General features: G+C 47.8%; 1 protein-coding gene across 1 annotated transcript in view; it reads right to left on the minus strand.

The window, feature by feature from the left end:
* Positions 1–7,090: 7,090 nt before the first annotated feature.
* Positions 7,091–16,850, minus strand: part of stpg2 (sperm-tail PG-rich repeat containing 2) — a 295,396-nt gene continuing 285,636 nt past the window's right edge. Inside the window, exon 15 of the mRNA XM_067994494.1 lies at positions 7,091–9,487. The gene's annotated coding sequence lies outside the window, so the exon portion shown is untranslated. The remainder of the gene's footprint in view (positions 9,488–16,850) is intronic.

Below are 16,850 nucleotides of genomic sequence, written 5' to 3' on the forward strand. Positions count from 1 at the left end.
TTATATAAAATAGATACAGAGATTCCTTTTTGTTGTCACAATTATTACCAACTTGACTTAGGTTAATACTTTTTTTTTCTAAAACTGGTTGAATCCCTGTGCTGTTGCTTATGGATAAAAAAAATTAAAAATGAATTCTCTCTCTCTCTCTCTCTTCAAGGGTTGCCAACTCTGGTTGAACATATTCCTGGAGGTTTCATCACATGACCGCCTGCCTCCAACAGCTCCGCCCCCCACTCTCCCGCCATTGGTCCCCCAACACGTCCATCCTCACGGTGACTTGCCTTCTCACAGCCAATCGGAAAGCGAACAGTCTCTTCATTACCTGCTTGGATGATTTTTGACTGTCGAACAGCCTTTTTTCCCTTCTCAGATATTTTTATAACTAATATGAAGTATTTTAAGAATTTTTTTTTTAAAGCCCATTTTTTTTTTATTATCCCCCTATGATTTTTCTCCTGGGTTTTTTGCTCACAGCAGTGTTCTTTAGATTAGTCTTTAATTCCTGGAGACTCCAGGGCAATCCTGGAGGGTTGGCAACCACTACTCTCTTCACATCTCCCAATTCTCTAACTCTTTGTTTCTCTCTCTCCATCTCTGGTTGCTCTTCCACTTTTCTAACCCTTTCTCTCTCGTTCTCCCAACGACTTTCACACACTACCATTGTCTCCGCATTGCTCTTCATATGTCTCTTTCTCGCATTCTCTGCAAGAAAAATAGCAGATGCTGCCCTTTTGCATAAGTCTGTGTGACATTGCCGTGAGAGTTGCCATGGCAGCAATTGTCAGTGTAGCTGTAAAGGTTTTACGTAGCCATAAAGTTACTTTACCTGATCCTATTCCTGGATATTTTGCCTGGGGACTTTGTTACCAGCCGGTCAATCGAGGGGGAGGTCATATTTTTCCTTCATTTTAGCTTATTTGTGAGAAAGAAATATCCTGGCTCGTGGGATGTACTCACCATATCACACCCTGTGTGAGGTAGGCAACGTTACCAGTCCAGTAACGTAACCACTACGTCATTGTGTACTGGACAAGCAACCCAAAGGTCATAAGTCCGCGAGCCACAATGGCAAATTTTTTCAAATTGAATTCAACGGGCCGGAAATTGCACACATCGCCGTGGCAACTTCCGCAGCAGCTCCTACGGATAAAAGGTACCAACTTACTTCCCTCGGATCGGAGGCGTCCGCTTGCGTGAACTGGAAGATTTGGAAAAAATCGCGACGTCAGCGTGGGCTTGGGAAATGGCCATGGGAATGGAAACCCGCCCACAAGCACTCATTCGTTTAAAGTGAACTTCTCTATGTCAGTGTAAATAAAAATTGAACATATCTTATTGTAAAAAGCCAAGCAAATGATTAAATTTAATGGAACTTACAGAAGTTAAAAAAAATTTTAAATTTAATTTTTAATTTTTTTTCAATGATCAAAAAATATTAAAATAAGAGTAATTTGACATTCCACATTTTTAAAATTTAATTTTTTGTTGTTTCGCAGTCATTGACAGTCGCCGCGCTTTTAAAGAGTAGTGCAGGGCTGGTATTTTCCAGCGTGCCTTTTGATGGCGTAAGTATCTTCGTTGCAGCTGGGCAGATGAGTAAGTTTACGAATGTTATAGTTCACATCTCCACTATACCGCTGCTATTAACAGTGCGAAGAGGAGAAGAAAGAGCCTCCTGGTGCATTTGCCATTGGACTCGGATGGCGGGGCGGCAGGGAGGATGAATGCCGAGGAGGGAGAATGCTTGACAGGTGATGGGGCAGTATACATGGTTAGGGAAAAGGGAAAAATGCATGGGCCGAGAGTACAAGGGGGAAGTATGCACGGGGAGGAACGTAAAAGTATTAAAAGTTATACATTCTGATTAATTTTAAAGGTAAAAAATCCATTTTTTTCTCTGGTGGAGCATGACCCTGGACCTCTCCTGGAAATGAACTACCAATTTTATGCCTTTAACATTTGGATTTTCCCTCCAGGCTTTTATGTCCTTTGTATTTTTTCCCTTCAAAACACGTTATGAATGTTATGAATACTGACCACTTAAGGTACAAAGACTGTGTAACTACTTGTTTTCACACTGGACCTGTCTTGAATTGTTGGTTTTTTGGGGGAGGGGGCCATGTCAGCTTTTTTGAAGCTGTTGGTCAGCTTTTGTTAGTCTCCTGGGTTGGCGTGTTGCATGTACCCAGCAAAAATATACCCTCTTTCGATTTGTATTCTATCAATTTACTTATTCAACTCTGTATCTTATTCAGTTTAGAATATCAGCCTTTTATCCCGTAAGACTTGGTTTTCATCTGACCCAGACTGATGAAAGATTTTCCCTCTGCTGGCAATAAGGGTCCGAAATGAGGAGAGTTTGGACTCTTCGAAAGGAGGAGAGGTTTGGATTCTTTGAAAGGAGGAGAGGTTTGGACTCTTCGAAACGAGGAGAGGTTCGGACTCTTCGAAACGAGGAGAGGTTCGGACTCTTCGAAACGAGGAGAGGTTCGGACTCTTCGAAACGAGGAGAGGTTCGGACTCTTCGAAACGAGGAGAGGTTCGGACTCTTCGAAACGAGGAGAGGTTCGGACTCTTCGAAACGAGGAGAGGTTCGGACTCTTCGAAACGAGGAGAGGTTCGGACTCTTCGAAACGAGGAGAAGTTCGGACTCTTCGAAACGAGGAGAGGTTCGGACTCTTCGAAACGAGGAGAAGTTCGGACTCTTAGAAACGAGGAGAAGTTCGGACTCTTCGAAACGAGGAGAGGTTCGGACTCTTCGAAACGAGGAGAGGTTCGGACTCTTCGAAACGAGGAGAGGTTCGGACTCTTCGAAACGAGGAGAGGTTCGGACTCTTCGAAACGAGGAGAGGTTCGGACTCTTCGAAACGAGGAGAGGTTCGGACTCTTCGAAACGAGGAGAAGTTTGGACTCTTCGAAACGAGGAGAGGTTCGGACTCTTCGAAACGAGGAGAAGTTCGGACTCTTAGAAACGAGGAGAAGTTTGGACTCTTCGAAACGAGGAGAGGTTTGGACTCTTCAAAACGAGGAGAAGTTTGGACTCTTCGAAACGAGGAGAGGTTTGGACTCTTCGAAACGAGGAGAAGTTTGGACTCTTCAAAACGAGGAGAAGTTTGGACTCTTCAAAACGAGGAGAAGTTTGGACTCTTCGAAACGAGGAGAGGTTTGGACTCTTCAAAACGAGGAGAAGTTTGGACTCTTCGAAACGAGGAGAAGTTTGGACTCTTCGAAACGAGGAGAAGTTTGGACTCTTCGAAATCAGCTCCTAATGGACGAGGGTTAATAGAACCAAAGGACTCATTTCATAATCAGACTTCTTCTGTACCTAAACAATTTTTTTTCCTGCCAGCCTTTTATCATTTTCTTTTATAAACACGGACATGAAAATGCATCAAGAGAACAGTCAAAGTCAAACACTTTGCTTTAGATTTTACTTTATTTTCACGACTCATTTGCTTGCTGTGCTTTCATCTTTCCACTTTCATTCCTTGATTTATTCATTGTCATTGGAAAAAGGGCAACAGAGATAATTCCACATTTTAAATCACTGAGTTAGGAGAGTGAAATCTATCCTCACAGGGAAAAAAAATTAAGATCGAAAATAATGTCTGGAACTGTCAATGTGGACGTAGAGTCATGAGGGTGTGATTATAAGCTATAAAAACACAGCATCCCTAGAAAACAGATTCCCACTTAGCAAGACATGAACTGGCTTAGCTAGGGTTGCCAACTCTGGTTGGACATATTCCTGGAGGTTCCATCACACGACCTCCCGCCTCCAACTGCCCCACCCGGTCAAACAGCCGGTTTCCCATCTCCAATATTTTTATAACTAATAATTGAAAGTGGTCAAAGAAAATGAAAAAAAAAAGCACCATTTTTTTTTAATAATCCCATGATTTACCTCCTAGGTTTGCAGTCTCTTGGAGATTAATCTTTAATTCCTGGAGACTCCAGGAGAGTTGGCAACCCTGAGCTCAGCTGAAAGATTCAAAGAGAAACTTGGTCATTTTCTGATTCAGCCTGAAGCAGAAAATTGTGGATTTGGGGCAAATGATGAAAATTTGTTATATTAAGCACTAAATATTCAGCAGCATTGTTCACTCAATGTTCAGAACTGGTCACACTTGTCATTTTAGTAACATGACAGAGACAACAGAAAAAGGGGAGGGGGTCTCAGGAATCCATCCCTGTGTTTGTTTTTGCTAGCAGACTCCAGTGAGATAGTGGAACACTCACAGAAAGGGCCACGTCGCAGCATGAAACTTTAATCAACGTTAAATTGGCAATCTCGTTTAGAAGGGCCATGAGAATGTTGGGGCGGGAAGTGGAGATGTTGCACTGATGGAGCAGGGGACATTCTTCTGAGATTAAGGCACTGCGGTGGGGCAGAATCGAAGGAGCTTCACATCTACAGCTGGCTGTTCTGTACTTGACAAAGGCACACTTGACACTGACTGTGGGTGCAAAGATAAGTACAGAGTCAAAAAAAAGTTCAATTTCCCGGTACTGACAACCATGATTTGATAATCACTAAACCAAAATATATTTAAGAAAGAAGAACTTTACTCAGCGCCTCATCATGTCCTCAGGATGTCCCAAAGTGTTTTACAACCAATGTTGTATGTCGGTAAACACGGCAGCAACTTTTGTGCAGTGAGGTCCCACAAACAGTAAATGAATGAATGACCCAGATGATCTGATTTGCTGGTGTTGGTTGAAGTAGGAATGTTGGCCAAGGCACCAGGAGAATTCCCTACTCTTCAAAATACTGTCATGGGATCTTTTAGTCCACCTGAGCAGGCAGGCGGGGCTTCAGTTTAACATCTCATCTGAAAGACGGCATCTCTGACAATGCAGCACTCCCTCAGTACTGCACTGAAATGTCGGCCTAGATTCATTCTCAGTTCCATGGTGCGCTTGAACCCAAGACTTCCTGATTCAGAGGCGAGAGTGTGTTACCAATTGAGCCAAGTTGACGTAAAAAGAAATTGTTATAATAGCTACTGTGAAATTTTCCACGTTGTACATATCAAACATCCAGTGTAGTTCCACAATCAAACACCAATATATGATGCGATGGAAAAGACATGCAATCTGAGATTGCTGAAAATGGGAGTGAATACTGGATTCTGAATTACTCAGGTAATGTAATTCATAAAGATTTAATAATTCATTGTGTAATGAAAACATTGCTACCTGCACAATAAAAAATACCCACTTGTGCCTGGTGTCTCGAACAATGCTACATGGGCCCAAAGAATCACTTTTTACACATTCAAACAGGCTCGTTCATTTCACAAATCAATTGGAAAGAACAAAAATCACAACTTGGAAAGAGCTCAGTGAGAGACTGCGACCTGTAGTTACAGCCAGGAAGGGAAGGAGCTGGGTGCCCGGAGGGGGGGGGGTGGAGTGGAGCATGAGGCTATGGGGGCCAAGTGTGAAGATTGCAAAGAAAGGTTCAGTCAAGTGTGGAGCTGTATCCGCTGGTATCACAGCAGCTGCAAATTGGAATGAGGGGGCAGGTGAGAAGAGAGCAATGCAAACTGATGGGGTGGCTTTGTAAAAATAATGAAAAGTGATCCAGGATTTAATTCAATGCTGTGTTTATTGATTGCACAACAAATCAATGTGTCACACCTAAGAGGAAGTGATGTGCTCAATACATGAACCATTGCTTTAATATTTGTAACAAATTCCCATTCTAAAACATGTGAGGTAACAGACAAGAAAATATCACTTCACCATCAGACTAGGAAACCAATACACCATATCAATTTATGGATGGAAAATCAGTCTCCACATTGTTTCCATATTTACTAGTGTAGCATGAAGTTATCAACGATTTCATCATTTCTGATTAAAATGATTGAAGTGTTTAAATATCATAATTAACATTCTATCAGGTAGGTTCCCCTCCTCACTCTACCCCCACCGTTACATTAACCAGCTCGGAATCTGAAGACTGAGGTGAATTGTAAAGAAGCCCAACTCTGTCAGTATGGACTTGAATTCATTTGTTATATAATTATTTGTTCATATTTATTCGTATATTAAAATTAATCACTTTTGTTTGGTAACTGCCTTTAGAAATGTATTAATTTGTAGCACATTTGTATTACGTTGAATTTACAGCACAGAAACAGGCCATTCGGCCCAACTGGTCTATCCCGGTGTTAATGCTCCACACGAGTCTCCTCCCTCCCTACTTCATCTTCCCCGATCAACATATCCTTCTATTCCTTTCTCCCTCATGTGTTTATCCAGCTTCCCCTTAAATGCATCTACACTATTCACCTCAACTACTCCTTGTGGTAGCGAGTTCCACATTCTCACCACTCTCTGAGTGAAGAAGTTTTTCCTGAATTCCTTATTGGATTTATTAGTGACTATCTTATATTTATGACCCCTAGTTTTTGACACCCCACAAGTGGAAAGATCCACTTTCTACCCTACGTCCACCCGATCAAACCCTTTCATAATCTTAAAGACCTCTGTCAGGTCACCCCTCAGCCTTCTCTTTTCTAGACAAAAGAGCCCCAGCCTGTTCAGTCTTTCCTGATAATTGTAACCCCTCAGAGTTCTGGTATCATTCTTGTAAATCTTTTTTTGCACATTTTCCAGTGCCTCTATATCCTGTTTGTAATATGAAGACCAGAACTGTATATAATACAAAAGTATTCCCTCCCAGGCCGAAGCCTTCACTTTCTCCCATTCCAGTTCCCAGGCATCAGCCATCAACCTCCCACTTGCTCCTGCTCCCTTCCAGCCCCAGAGCTCACCGTGTTGTTCCTCCTCAGCCAAACTCCCAGTCCCAGTCTGAGTCACCCTTCTCTCCCCACCACCCCCCCACCCCCAATTAAACCCGCCCCGGCCCATCGCTCACTTCAGGGTCAGGAATGGGGGCAACAAGACCAGGATCAGGATGTACCCCGGCATTTCCTGCCCTCCGCCTCTCACAAATCTGTCTCCGAACGTAACCAAAGAAATTCAAAACACAGGCTAGTCATGTGGGGGGGGGGGGGGGGGGGGGGAATTTCATCTTCTGCCCGCCCCCCCCCACCCCGAAAATCACAGTGGGAGGGGGGGGCGGGGGGGGCACCTCGAATGCCTTTGTACGCCAAAGACCCACCTGATTCAATTTTCGGGCGGGCCTGTGCTTGGGAGCTCTGCGCACCCACCCTATGGGAGGCCGCTCACACGTGCAAACCGGGTTCCAACACCGGTTGTGGGAACTCCCCTTTGCAAAAACGGGCAGAGTGTCCTCAGAGGGATCGGCCGATGGAGGCCGCTCAGTGGAGGGCGCGGATCTTTTTTTTTTTGGTGGGAGGGGCGGGTTTAATTGGGGGTGGGGGGGTGGTGGGGAGAGAAGGGTCACTGCCAGCAGTTGGATGGGAGGGCCTCCCCGAGTGCACCTCTCCCCCCTCCCCACTTACTACTTACATAGAATGTACAGCGCAGAAGCAGGCCATTCGGCCCAAACTGGTCTGTGCCGGTTTTTATCCTCCACACTTCATCCCACCCTATCGGCACATCCTTCTATTCCTTTCTCCCTCATGTGTTTATCCAGCTTCCCCATAAATGCATCTGCGCTATTCGCCTCAACATAGGAAATAGGAGCAGGAGTAGGCTGCACGGCCCCTCGAGCCTGCTCCGCCAATCAATAAGATCGTGGCTGATTTTCCACCTCAACTCCGCTTTTCCGCCCTATCCCCATATCCCTTGATTCCCTCAGTGTCCAAAAGTCTAGCAATCCCAGCCTTGAATATACTCAAAGACTGAGCATCCACAGCCCTCTGGGTGAGAGGATTCCAAAGATTCACAACTCTCAAGGCTTAGTCCTGGGAGGGAATACTTTTATATTATATACAGTTCTGGTCTTCATATCACAAAAAGGATATAGAGGCACTGGAAAATGTGCAAAAAAAAGATTTACAAGAATGATACCAGAACTGAGGGGTTACAACTATTGAGTGAAGAAATTTTTCCTCATCTCAGCCCTCAACTACTCCTTGTGGCAGCAAGTTCCACATTCTAACTACTCTCTGGATAAAGAAGCTTCTCTTGAATTCCCTATTGGATTTATTAGTGCCTATCTTATATTTATGGCCCCCTAATTTTGGACTCTTCCCCCACAAGTTCTCTACTGCCCTCCATCTCGGCTCGCCCCTGGAACCATCAGGTTTCTCCGCCCCATGTCCGCACTTGGCGTCTCGCCTGAATTGTGCTGACGAGGCCCGAACCTGAGCCTGGGAGTCTGGGCCTCCCGACACCGGACTTCGGTGTCCCAGCCGTCTCGCCAACTTCACGCCCGTTTTGGGCGGAGGTTTAAAATCACCCCCCCCCATGGTGCTCGAGATGGGATTGGGAGATGGCGTTGGGGGCTGGTGATGGGAGTGAACCCCTGATCTATCATTTGACTCTGGTGTTTCTACAGTGGTGGGACTCTTGGCAAGGATTAAGAAAGTAAGTTTGATATCCCAGCAGTAGAGACGAGCTAACTTCTGCTACTATCAGAGAGTCAGAAACCTGATGTATGTCTGTGTGGGGAATGAGGTAGCGCCTTTAACGTAGTAAAACATCCCAAGGCGCTTCACTGGGACGTTTTCAGACAAAAAAATTGACGCCGAGCTAAAAGAGGAGACATCAGGACTGGTGACCAAAAGCTTGGTTAAAGAGATAGGTTTTAAGAAGCATCTTAAAGGAGGAGAGAAAGGAGGAGAGGTTTAGGGAGGGAATTCGAGAGCTTAGGGCCTAGATGGCTGAAGCCAATGTTGGGGCGAAGGAAGTGGGGGATGCACAAGAGGCCAGAGCCAGAGAAACACAGAGTTGTTGGAGGGTTGTGGGGCTGAAAGAAAGAAAGAGACAGGCAAAGACAGAGGGAAACAGAGACAGACATAGAGAGAGGCAAAGTGCTGAAAGTGGGAGACTTACCGCAAAGTCTTAGAGAAACCGAAAGAGTGAGAAAAAGTCCAACAGAGGTACACAGATGCAACAATGAGAGAAAGTGTGGGAGTGGCATTCGGAGAGAGGGGTAGACAGAAAAAGTGGGAGAGAAAGACAGAGAGAAAGGCAGAAAGAACTAGCGTATGACACACAAGCAGAAAAACAGTCAAAGGATAAGGGAGACGCAATTTTTTTTATTAGTTTCGTTCCTGGACAATGACACAGGAGATTAACTAATAGTCTTAGTGAAAAGATCAATTCCCCATCTACAGTTTTGTTGTTTTGTCCGTGGATCTGGCTGGTCCGTGTCACCTCATAGATTAGTCAGATGATTGAAAAGCAGATGAGATAATCTGTGTTAAATGAAGCCAATGCGAGTTGACGTCATCGCTTAAAAACTTACATGAGATAGCTGCTGCGTTTCGCAGAACCTCTTGCATGCAAAGTACTTTCAGACCTTTTTTTAATGAGTGCCACGAAGAGTCAGTATATTTCTTTTCATCTTCAAAAACTCCTCTCCTCTTCATCTGTTTACCTATGATTTGAGAAATCACAGGCAGAAAATAATACAGTACTATCCCTTGGCCTAAATAGTAGCTGTCAGGCACTAACTTTGCCCTCCCTCCCTCAACAGCAACTCCTGCATAAATTACACACACAACCCTGCCACGGCAACCTCTGCAAGACATGCCAGATCATCGACACAGATACCACCATCACACGAGAGGACACCACCCACCAGGTGCATGGTTCATACTCCTGTGACTCGGCCAACGTTGTCTACCTCATACGTTGCAGGAAAGGATACCCCAGAGCATGGTACATTGGCGAGACCATGCAGACACTGCGACAACGGATGAACGGACACCGCGCAACAATCGCCAGACAGGAGGGTTCCCTCCCAGTCGGGGAACACTTCAGCAGTCAAGGACATCCAGCCACCGACCTTCGGGTAAGCGTACTCCAAGGCGGCCTTCGAGACACACGACAACGCAAAATCGTCGAGCAGAAATTGATAGCCAAGTTCCGCACCCATGAGGACGGCCTCAACCGGGATCTTGGGTTCATGTCACGCTACACGTAACCCCACCAGCGAACAAATGTTATCTGTTTTTAATATAACGGGTCATTTGCTGTCTTTCTCTTCCTTCCGGATGTTTCTATGTTTCTGCCTCTCTCTGTTTTTTTTTGGTTGTTTGTATATTTGGTGGCCTTGTAGGTAACACCTCTCTGTCTGCACACTGTGATTGCCTTGGCAACGGGCAATTGGAAAGACTATCTGTAATCACCAGGTATTGTTCTGTGATTTATAAATGCGAAGGGTTCGAGGATTTTATTTCCACATTCACCTGAGGAAGGAGGAAGCCTCCGAAAGCTTGTGAATTTCAAATAAAATTGTTGGACTATAACTTGGTGTTGTAAAATTGTTTACAATTGTCAACCCCAGTCCATCACCGGCATCTCCACATCATGAATTACAACTGCACAATTCTGTTCCCCGCCAGAACCTGCTTTTTAAAAAAAAACATAAAATCCCGCGACAAATTCCCGGCCTGCTCAGTTTTAGCTTTCCTGCTGCACAGGATTTTTTTGTGTGTGTGTGTGTGTGTGTAAAATACTAAATTAATATGAAAAATGGAGAGTGTTGGACTTTGGGATGCAAGTTTTAGATATTTTAAGATGGGTTGAACTTCAGAGAACTAATCTGGATTTTAGCATGCATCATGGAAGCTGTGATTTAGTAATCTAAACAATAACGTAATTCGAAAGTTCGTATTCTAACGTGCCTCTTATTTATTTCAGAAACCGTTGCCATTTGATCGAGGAGGACTTTTCGGGTAATTTATACCGAAACGTTGCCATCAAGTTGAATTTAGCTCACAAGAATCCACATAAATCCACAGAACAGCAGATTCTGGGAATCCATATTCTATCCAGTTGAGGTTTTTTTTTTGTCCATGATGGTATTTCTCACGTACCACATCTGCTTGAGACAATAGGGGATCACTAGGACATGCCAGTAAACATTCACACATATTATGTTACAACGCCTTTGTTCAGGTAAACTCTGGGGAGGGAGGGAGGCTGCATGACCCCACGTGTAGGAGGGTGCTAGCACTTTAATTAGCCTCTTGTCTGGCCAAATCCCCAGGGCATGGAGAGATGGGAGAGGGTCAGAGGTCAAATCATTGTCTTCTGGTCGAGTTGAGATGCAACTCAGTCTGGAGAAATGTGGTACCGGAGACAGATAGTGGGAGAGAAACTCTGGCCTCAAGGTTAGAACTGACTATCTTCAGAAAAGTGGAAGTTGTTCCACTAACAGGGAGAGTGTGATGCGCTTTGTTATTTTTTTTTGTGTTACAAGGAGCATCATCAAATAGATTGAAATGTTATGGCCCCCAGGTTGTGCTAAAATGAGTCTAGATATTGAGCAGTAAAGGTGAACTCCTGATCGATATCAGCCCGTCTAACATTTCCAATTGTTTTCTTCAATCTTGCCAATTTTCCCTCCTCCACTCGAGATATTGGGGGGAATTTTAACCCCCCCCCACGTCTGGCGGGAGCGGGTCGGAGGGGGTTAAATTATTAAAAACGTGAAACCCGACCCCAACCCACCGCGAATGAGGCTGCGTTCCTCAGATTTTGGCAGCCATCTGAATTAAACGGCTGCGGGCCGGGTTTCCCAGGGCTCAGGAAATTCGGGAAACAGCTGTAGGGAGGTGGGAGCTGCCGGATCCAACAGGTAAGAGCTTTTCCAGCACTGCCTGTGGGCCAGGAGGAGCAGGAGTGCTTCCCCCCCAGCCCACCCCCAAAGCAAATCTTCAGCTGCGATCTCTCCTTCCCCACGATCTGCTGATTCTCCCCGCACCCCGCGGTCTCCGTCTCTCCCCCCGCCCCGCGGTCTCCGTCTCTCCCCCCGCCCCGCGGTCTCCGTCTCTCCCCCCGCCCCGCGGTCTCCGTCTCTCCCCCCGCCCCGCGGTCTCCGTCTCTCCCCCCGCCCCGCGATCTCCGTCTCTCCCCCCGCCCCGCGGTCTCCGTCTCTCCCCCCGCCCCGTGGGTCTCCGTCTCTCCCCCCGTCCCGCGGTCTCCGTCTCTCCCCCCGCCCTGTGGGTCTCCGTCCCTTCGCCCACACGCAATCTCTATCCCTCCCCCCTCCCCGCGGTCTCCATCCCTCCCCCCGCCCCGCGGTCTCCATCCCTCCCCCCGCCCCGCGGTCTCCATCCCTCCCCCCGCCCCGCGATCTCTATCCCTCCCCCCTCCCCGCGATCTCCATCCCTCCCCCCCGCCCCGCGGTCTCCGTCTCTCCCCCCGCCCTGTGGGTCTCCGTCCCTTCGCCCACACGCAATCTCTATCCCTCCCCCCGCCCCGCGATTTCCATCCCTCCCCCCGCCCCGCGATTTCCATCCCTCCCCCCGCCCCGCGATCTCTATCCCTCCCCCCACCCCGCGATCTCTATCCCTCCCCCCGCCCCGCGATCTCCATCCCTCCCCCCGCCCCGCGATCTCGATCCCTCCCCCCCGCCCCGCGATTTCCATCCCTCCCCCCGCCCCGCGATCTCTATCCCTCCCCCCGCCCCGCGATCTCGATCCCTCCCCCCCGCCCCGCGATTTCCATCCCTCCCCCCGCCCCGCGATCTCTATCCCTCCCCCCGCCCCGCGGTCTCTATCCCTCCCCCCGCCCCGCGATCTCTATCCCTCCCCCCGCCCCGCGATTTCCATCCCTCCCCCCGCCCCGCGATCTCTATCCCTCCCCCCGCCCCGCGGTCTCTATCCCTCCCCCCGCCCCGCGATCTCTATCCCTCCCCCCGCCCCGCGGTCTCTATCCCTCCCCCCGCCCCGCGATCTCTATCCCTCCCCCCGCCCCGCGATTTCCATCCCTCCCCCCGCCCCGCGGTCTCTATCCCTCCCCCCGCCCCGCGATTTCCATCCCTCCCCCCGCCCCGCGATCTCTATCCCTCCCCCCGCCCCGCGATTTCCATCCCTCCCCCCGCCCCGTGGTCTCTATCCCTCCCCCCGCCCCGCGATTTCCATCCCTCCCCCCGCCCCGCGATCTCTATCCCTCCCCCCGCCCCGCGGTCTCTATCCCTCCCCCCGCCCCGCGGTCTCTATCCCTCCCCCCGCCCCGCGGTCTCTATCCCTCCCCCCGCCCCGCGGTCTCTATCCCTCCCCCCGCCCCGCGATCTCTATCCCTCCCCCCGCCCCGCGATCTCTATCCCTCCCCCCGCCCCGCGGTCTCTATCCCTCCCCCCGCCCCGCGGTCTCTATCCCTCCCCCCGCCCCGCGATCTCTATCCCTCCCCCCGCCCCCTATCCCTCCCCCCGCCCCACGATCTCCATCTCTCCCCCCGCCCCGCGGTCTCTATCCCTCCCCCCGCCCCCTATCCCTCCCCCCGCCCTGCGATCTCCATCTCTCCACCTCCCGTGATTTCCACCCCTCCTCACCCCGTGATCTCCATCTCTCCCCACCCCCCGCGATCTGCCGACCCCTCGCAACTTCTCCCTCACTCCCTCCCTCCTCGCTGCCGCGCTCCGAGCCCCCCCGCCCCCCACCCCACCTTCGCCCCAATCTTCTCGATTGCCGGGGACTGTCCCCAGCCTCCCAATCTGTCCGGCTGCCGGGAGGGAAACGGAGTAAAAAAAAATTCTGTTGAGGTCCTGCCATAAAATCCGGACCTCCACTTCTCTCGGTATTTCCGGGATTCCAGGCAGCTGGCACACGACCCCGTCCCTCCCTCCCCCGCTCCCTCCTCTCACCACCCCTCCCCCCGTAAATATCTCCAAGTCCAATGACTCCAAGCTGAGGTACAGTTCCATGGGATCTAACCGCCCTCCGTTACCTTGCCCAAATGACCACTACTCACGGAGGAGTCTCAACAGTGAGCCGTGACGGGCAGATTCGACCGCAGTGCGGGATCGCACCAAAACCCAAACCTGTTCTTACTCGTGGGTGGTATTCCCAGCAAGGATAATGAGCAGGAGTGGGAGCCGTAGATCTATTTAACCCCTCTCTAACCCGTTGGAGCTGTGACCAGTTATGGCTCCCCTATCACCCAAAGAGTGATAAGGATGAGGAACTCGCTACCAGATGGAGTAGTTGAGGCAAAAAGCATGGAGGGGGAATTTAAGGGGAAGTTAGATAAACACATGAGGGAGGAAGGAATAGAAGGATATGCCGATAGGGTGAGATGAAGTAGGGAGGGAGGAGGCTCGTGAGGAGCATAAACACCGGCATGGACCAGTTTGTCCGAATGGCCTGTTTCTGTGCTGTGGTTTTCGATGTAACTGCTACAGATGAAAACAGCCAACTCAGCACAGAGCAGGGATGAAAAATAAAACCTTCCTCTCTCAATGGCTCAGCTACTCACTGGGTAAACCCACTGATCCATTGGGGAGCTTCGATTGGGTAATTTTTTTTTATTGTAACAGCTTATATACAATATTTAGTCTTTACAGTTTGAATGGTGTACAGTCAAGAATCATTAGTATTGCATCAGCAATTTGCCAACTGTTAGCAAATTGAGTAAACAAATCCTATTTTCTAAACAGACGGTTTAATATGAGTCGATCTTGGTGCCCAGTTTTTTAGCTGTTCAAACCTACGTGTTGGACATGGAAGGATTTGTGACCTGGGTCTCACTTCAGCAAAAATCAGCTTCTTAATCCCCGTTCTGGGACTGTCTATTCTTTCAGACTTATTACATACGCTGTGTGTTTTCTCTTTTAAATCCGAGCAGCAAAGCAATAAAGTTTGAGGGTAACAGCATGGTGTTTGATTGACACACAGGATTTAGGATGCCTTTGGAGGAAGTTAATGCAGCTAACCTCTGACCTTGGAGCCAGACATGACTGCAGCCCTTGTTTTCCTTTCTTACTGCGCCTTCTTCCTCCTCCTTTCTTTCCTTTTAATATAATGCTCATTAGTTCCGGAATTTGAGACCCCTCAATAATTCATAGGAGTCACTACCAAAGCAATCCCTTGCTACCTCGTAGAGAAAATTATTGATTCAATAAAGCATGCACAGGGTTCTGTGATAGGTGACACACTAATTTGAAACACCATGTAATCCTTATCGGTCACACTGGGTATGGGTGCGTAGTTTTAAAGTTTAGTGGTTTTGTAATGGTAAAAGATCTTATGTATATATATGTATAAAAATATACATGTACATATTATATACATATATACAATAAAAATAAAGACATGCATTTATATAACGCCTTTCACGACCTCAGGACGTCCCAAAGGACTTTACAACCAATTAAGTACTTTTGAATGTAGTCATTGTGGTAATGTAGGAAATGCGGCAGCTAACTTGCGCACAGCAAGATCCCACGAATAGCAACGTGGTAATGTCCAGATAATCTGCTTTGAGGTGTTGATTGAGGAATAAATATTGGCCAGGACACCGGGGAGAACTCCCCTGCTCGTCTTCGAATAGTGGCCACGGGATCTTTTATGTCCACCTAAGATAGCAAACGGGGCCTCGGTTTAAAGTCTCATCCGGAAGGCGGCACCTCCGACAGTGCAGCACTCCCTCAGTACTGGACCGGAGTGTCAGGCTGGACTATGGGCTCAAGTCTCTGGAGTGGGACTTTGGACCCACAGAGGTGAGAGGGCTATCCCTGAGCCACAGCTGACGCATCTACAGAGAGAGAGAGATCGTAACGTATGTACAAATCTTTTGTTTTTTTCAATTCCAGTGATTATTATAGCATATAGAAAATGATATATGTAGCAGACAGTTGGTATCACAAACTAGATTCAGCAGTTAGTTGACTTTGTAAACGTGCTTTCTGCATTTTTACTACAAAATAGGAATGTTCTTACTCCCCCACCATATTGACTGATCCATCAGGCACTTTTTAGACTGGACAAGTGGTGCAAACCTCTTCAAACTCCTATAATTTCAGGTGGTTAAATTATTTCTGAAAGGCTTGGGATCTTTCCCACGAGGAGCGTCATATAATTGGGAGGAGGCGATGGCTGTGACAGTTTACCGGATTGTAACAGCTCCAGAGAGCCCAAGGAAGTTTAACAGTCGCAGCCTGGTCTGCAGGCTTCTTATTTAAAGAAGCTTTATCCATTCATTTTCATAAATATCAGATAGCCGTTAATAAATGCAATAAGGAATTCAGGAGAAACTTCTTTACCCAGAGAGTGGTGAGAATGTGGAACTCGCTACCACAAGGTGTAGTTGAGACAAATAGCGTAGATGCATTTAAGGGGAAGCTAGATAAACACATGAGGGAGAAAGGAATAGAAGGTTATGTTGATAGAGTGGAGATGAAGTAGGGAGGGAGGAGGCTCGTGTGGAGCATAAACACCGGCATAGACCAGTTGGGCCGAATGGCCTGTTTCTGTGCTGTAAATTCGATGTCATTTTCAATTTTACATCTAATTTTAAAAGCATTTCTTTTTTTTTAATTGGATTGTTTTATTTTCAAATAATTAAGGAATTGACTCCCAATTCTGGCTACAGCCAGCTGGCTGGAGTGATGGAGAGGATAGTTAACGTATTGGGCTCAATTTTAAACGTAAGTTGCAGGTGCGTTGGGGGCTGCGAAAATTGCAGAAATGCAGAGCGGGTTCAGAAGCCGGATCCAACCCACCGATTTCCGAGTTTCCCACAGACGCACCTGTGTGCGGGCGGGCGTCCCGAATCTGGAAATCCCACCGGCAATTAAAGCCGGCGGGGTGATAGTTAAAGAACCAACTGTACCTCATTGAGGTACTTAAGGTACTTTACTTGTGACATATTAGGTAGTTAAAACGATCTTTAACCTACCTGGGCGGCTTTCCCATGGCTTCTGATTCACGCCTGGTGAAACCAGCCGTGAAGGGCCAGATCAGGCAAAAAGAAACAAAATAAATTAAATAACAAACCATTGCACAAAGTTA

Source organism: Heptranchias perlo, chromosome 1, assembly GCF_035084215.1.
Source record: "Heptranchias perlo isolate sHepPer1 chromosome 1, sHepPer1.hap1, whole genome shotgun sequence".
NCBI lineage: Eukaryota > Metazoa > Chordata > Chondrichthyes > Hexanchiformes > Hexanchidae > Heptranchias > Heptranchias perlo.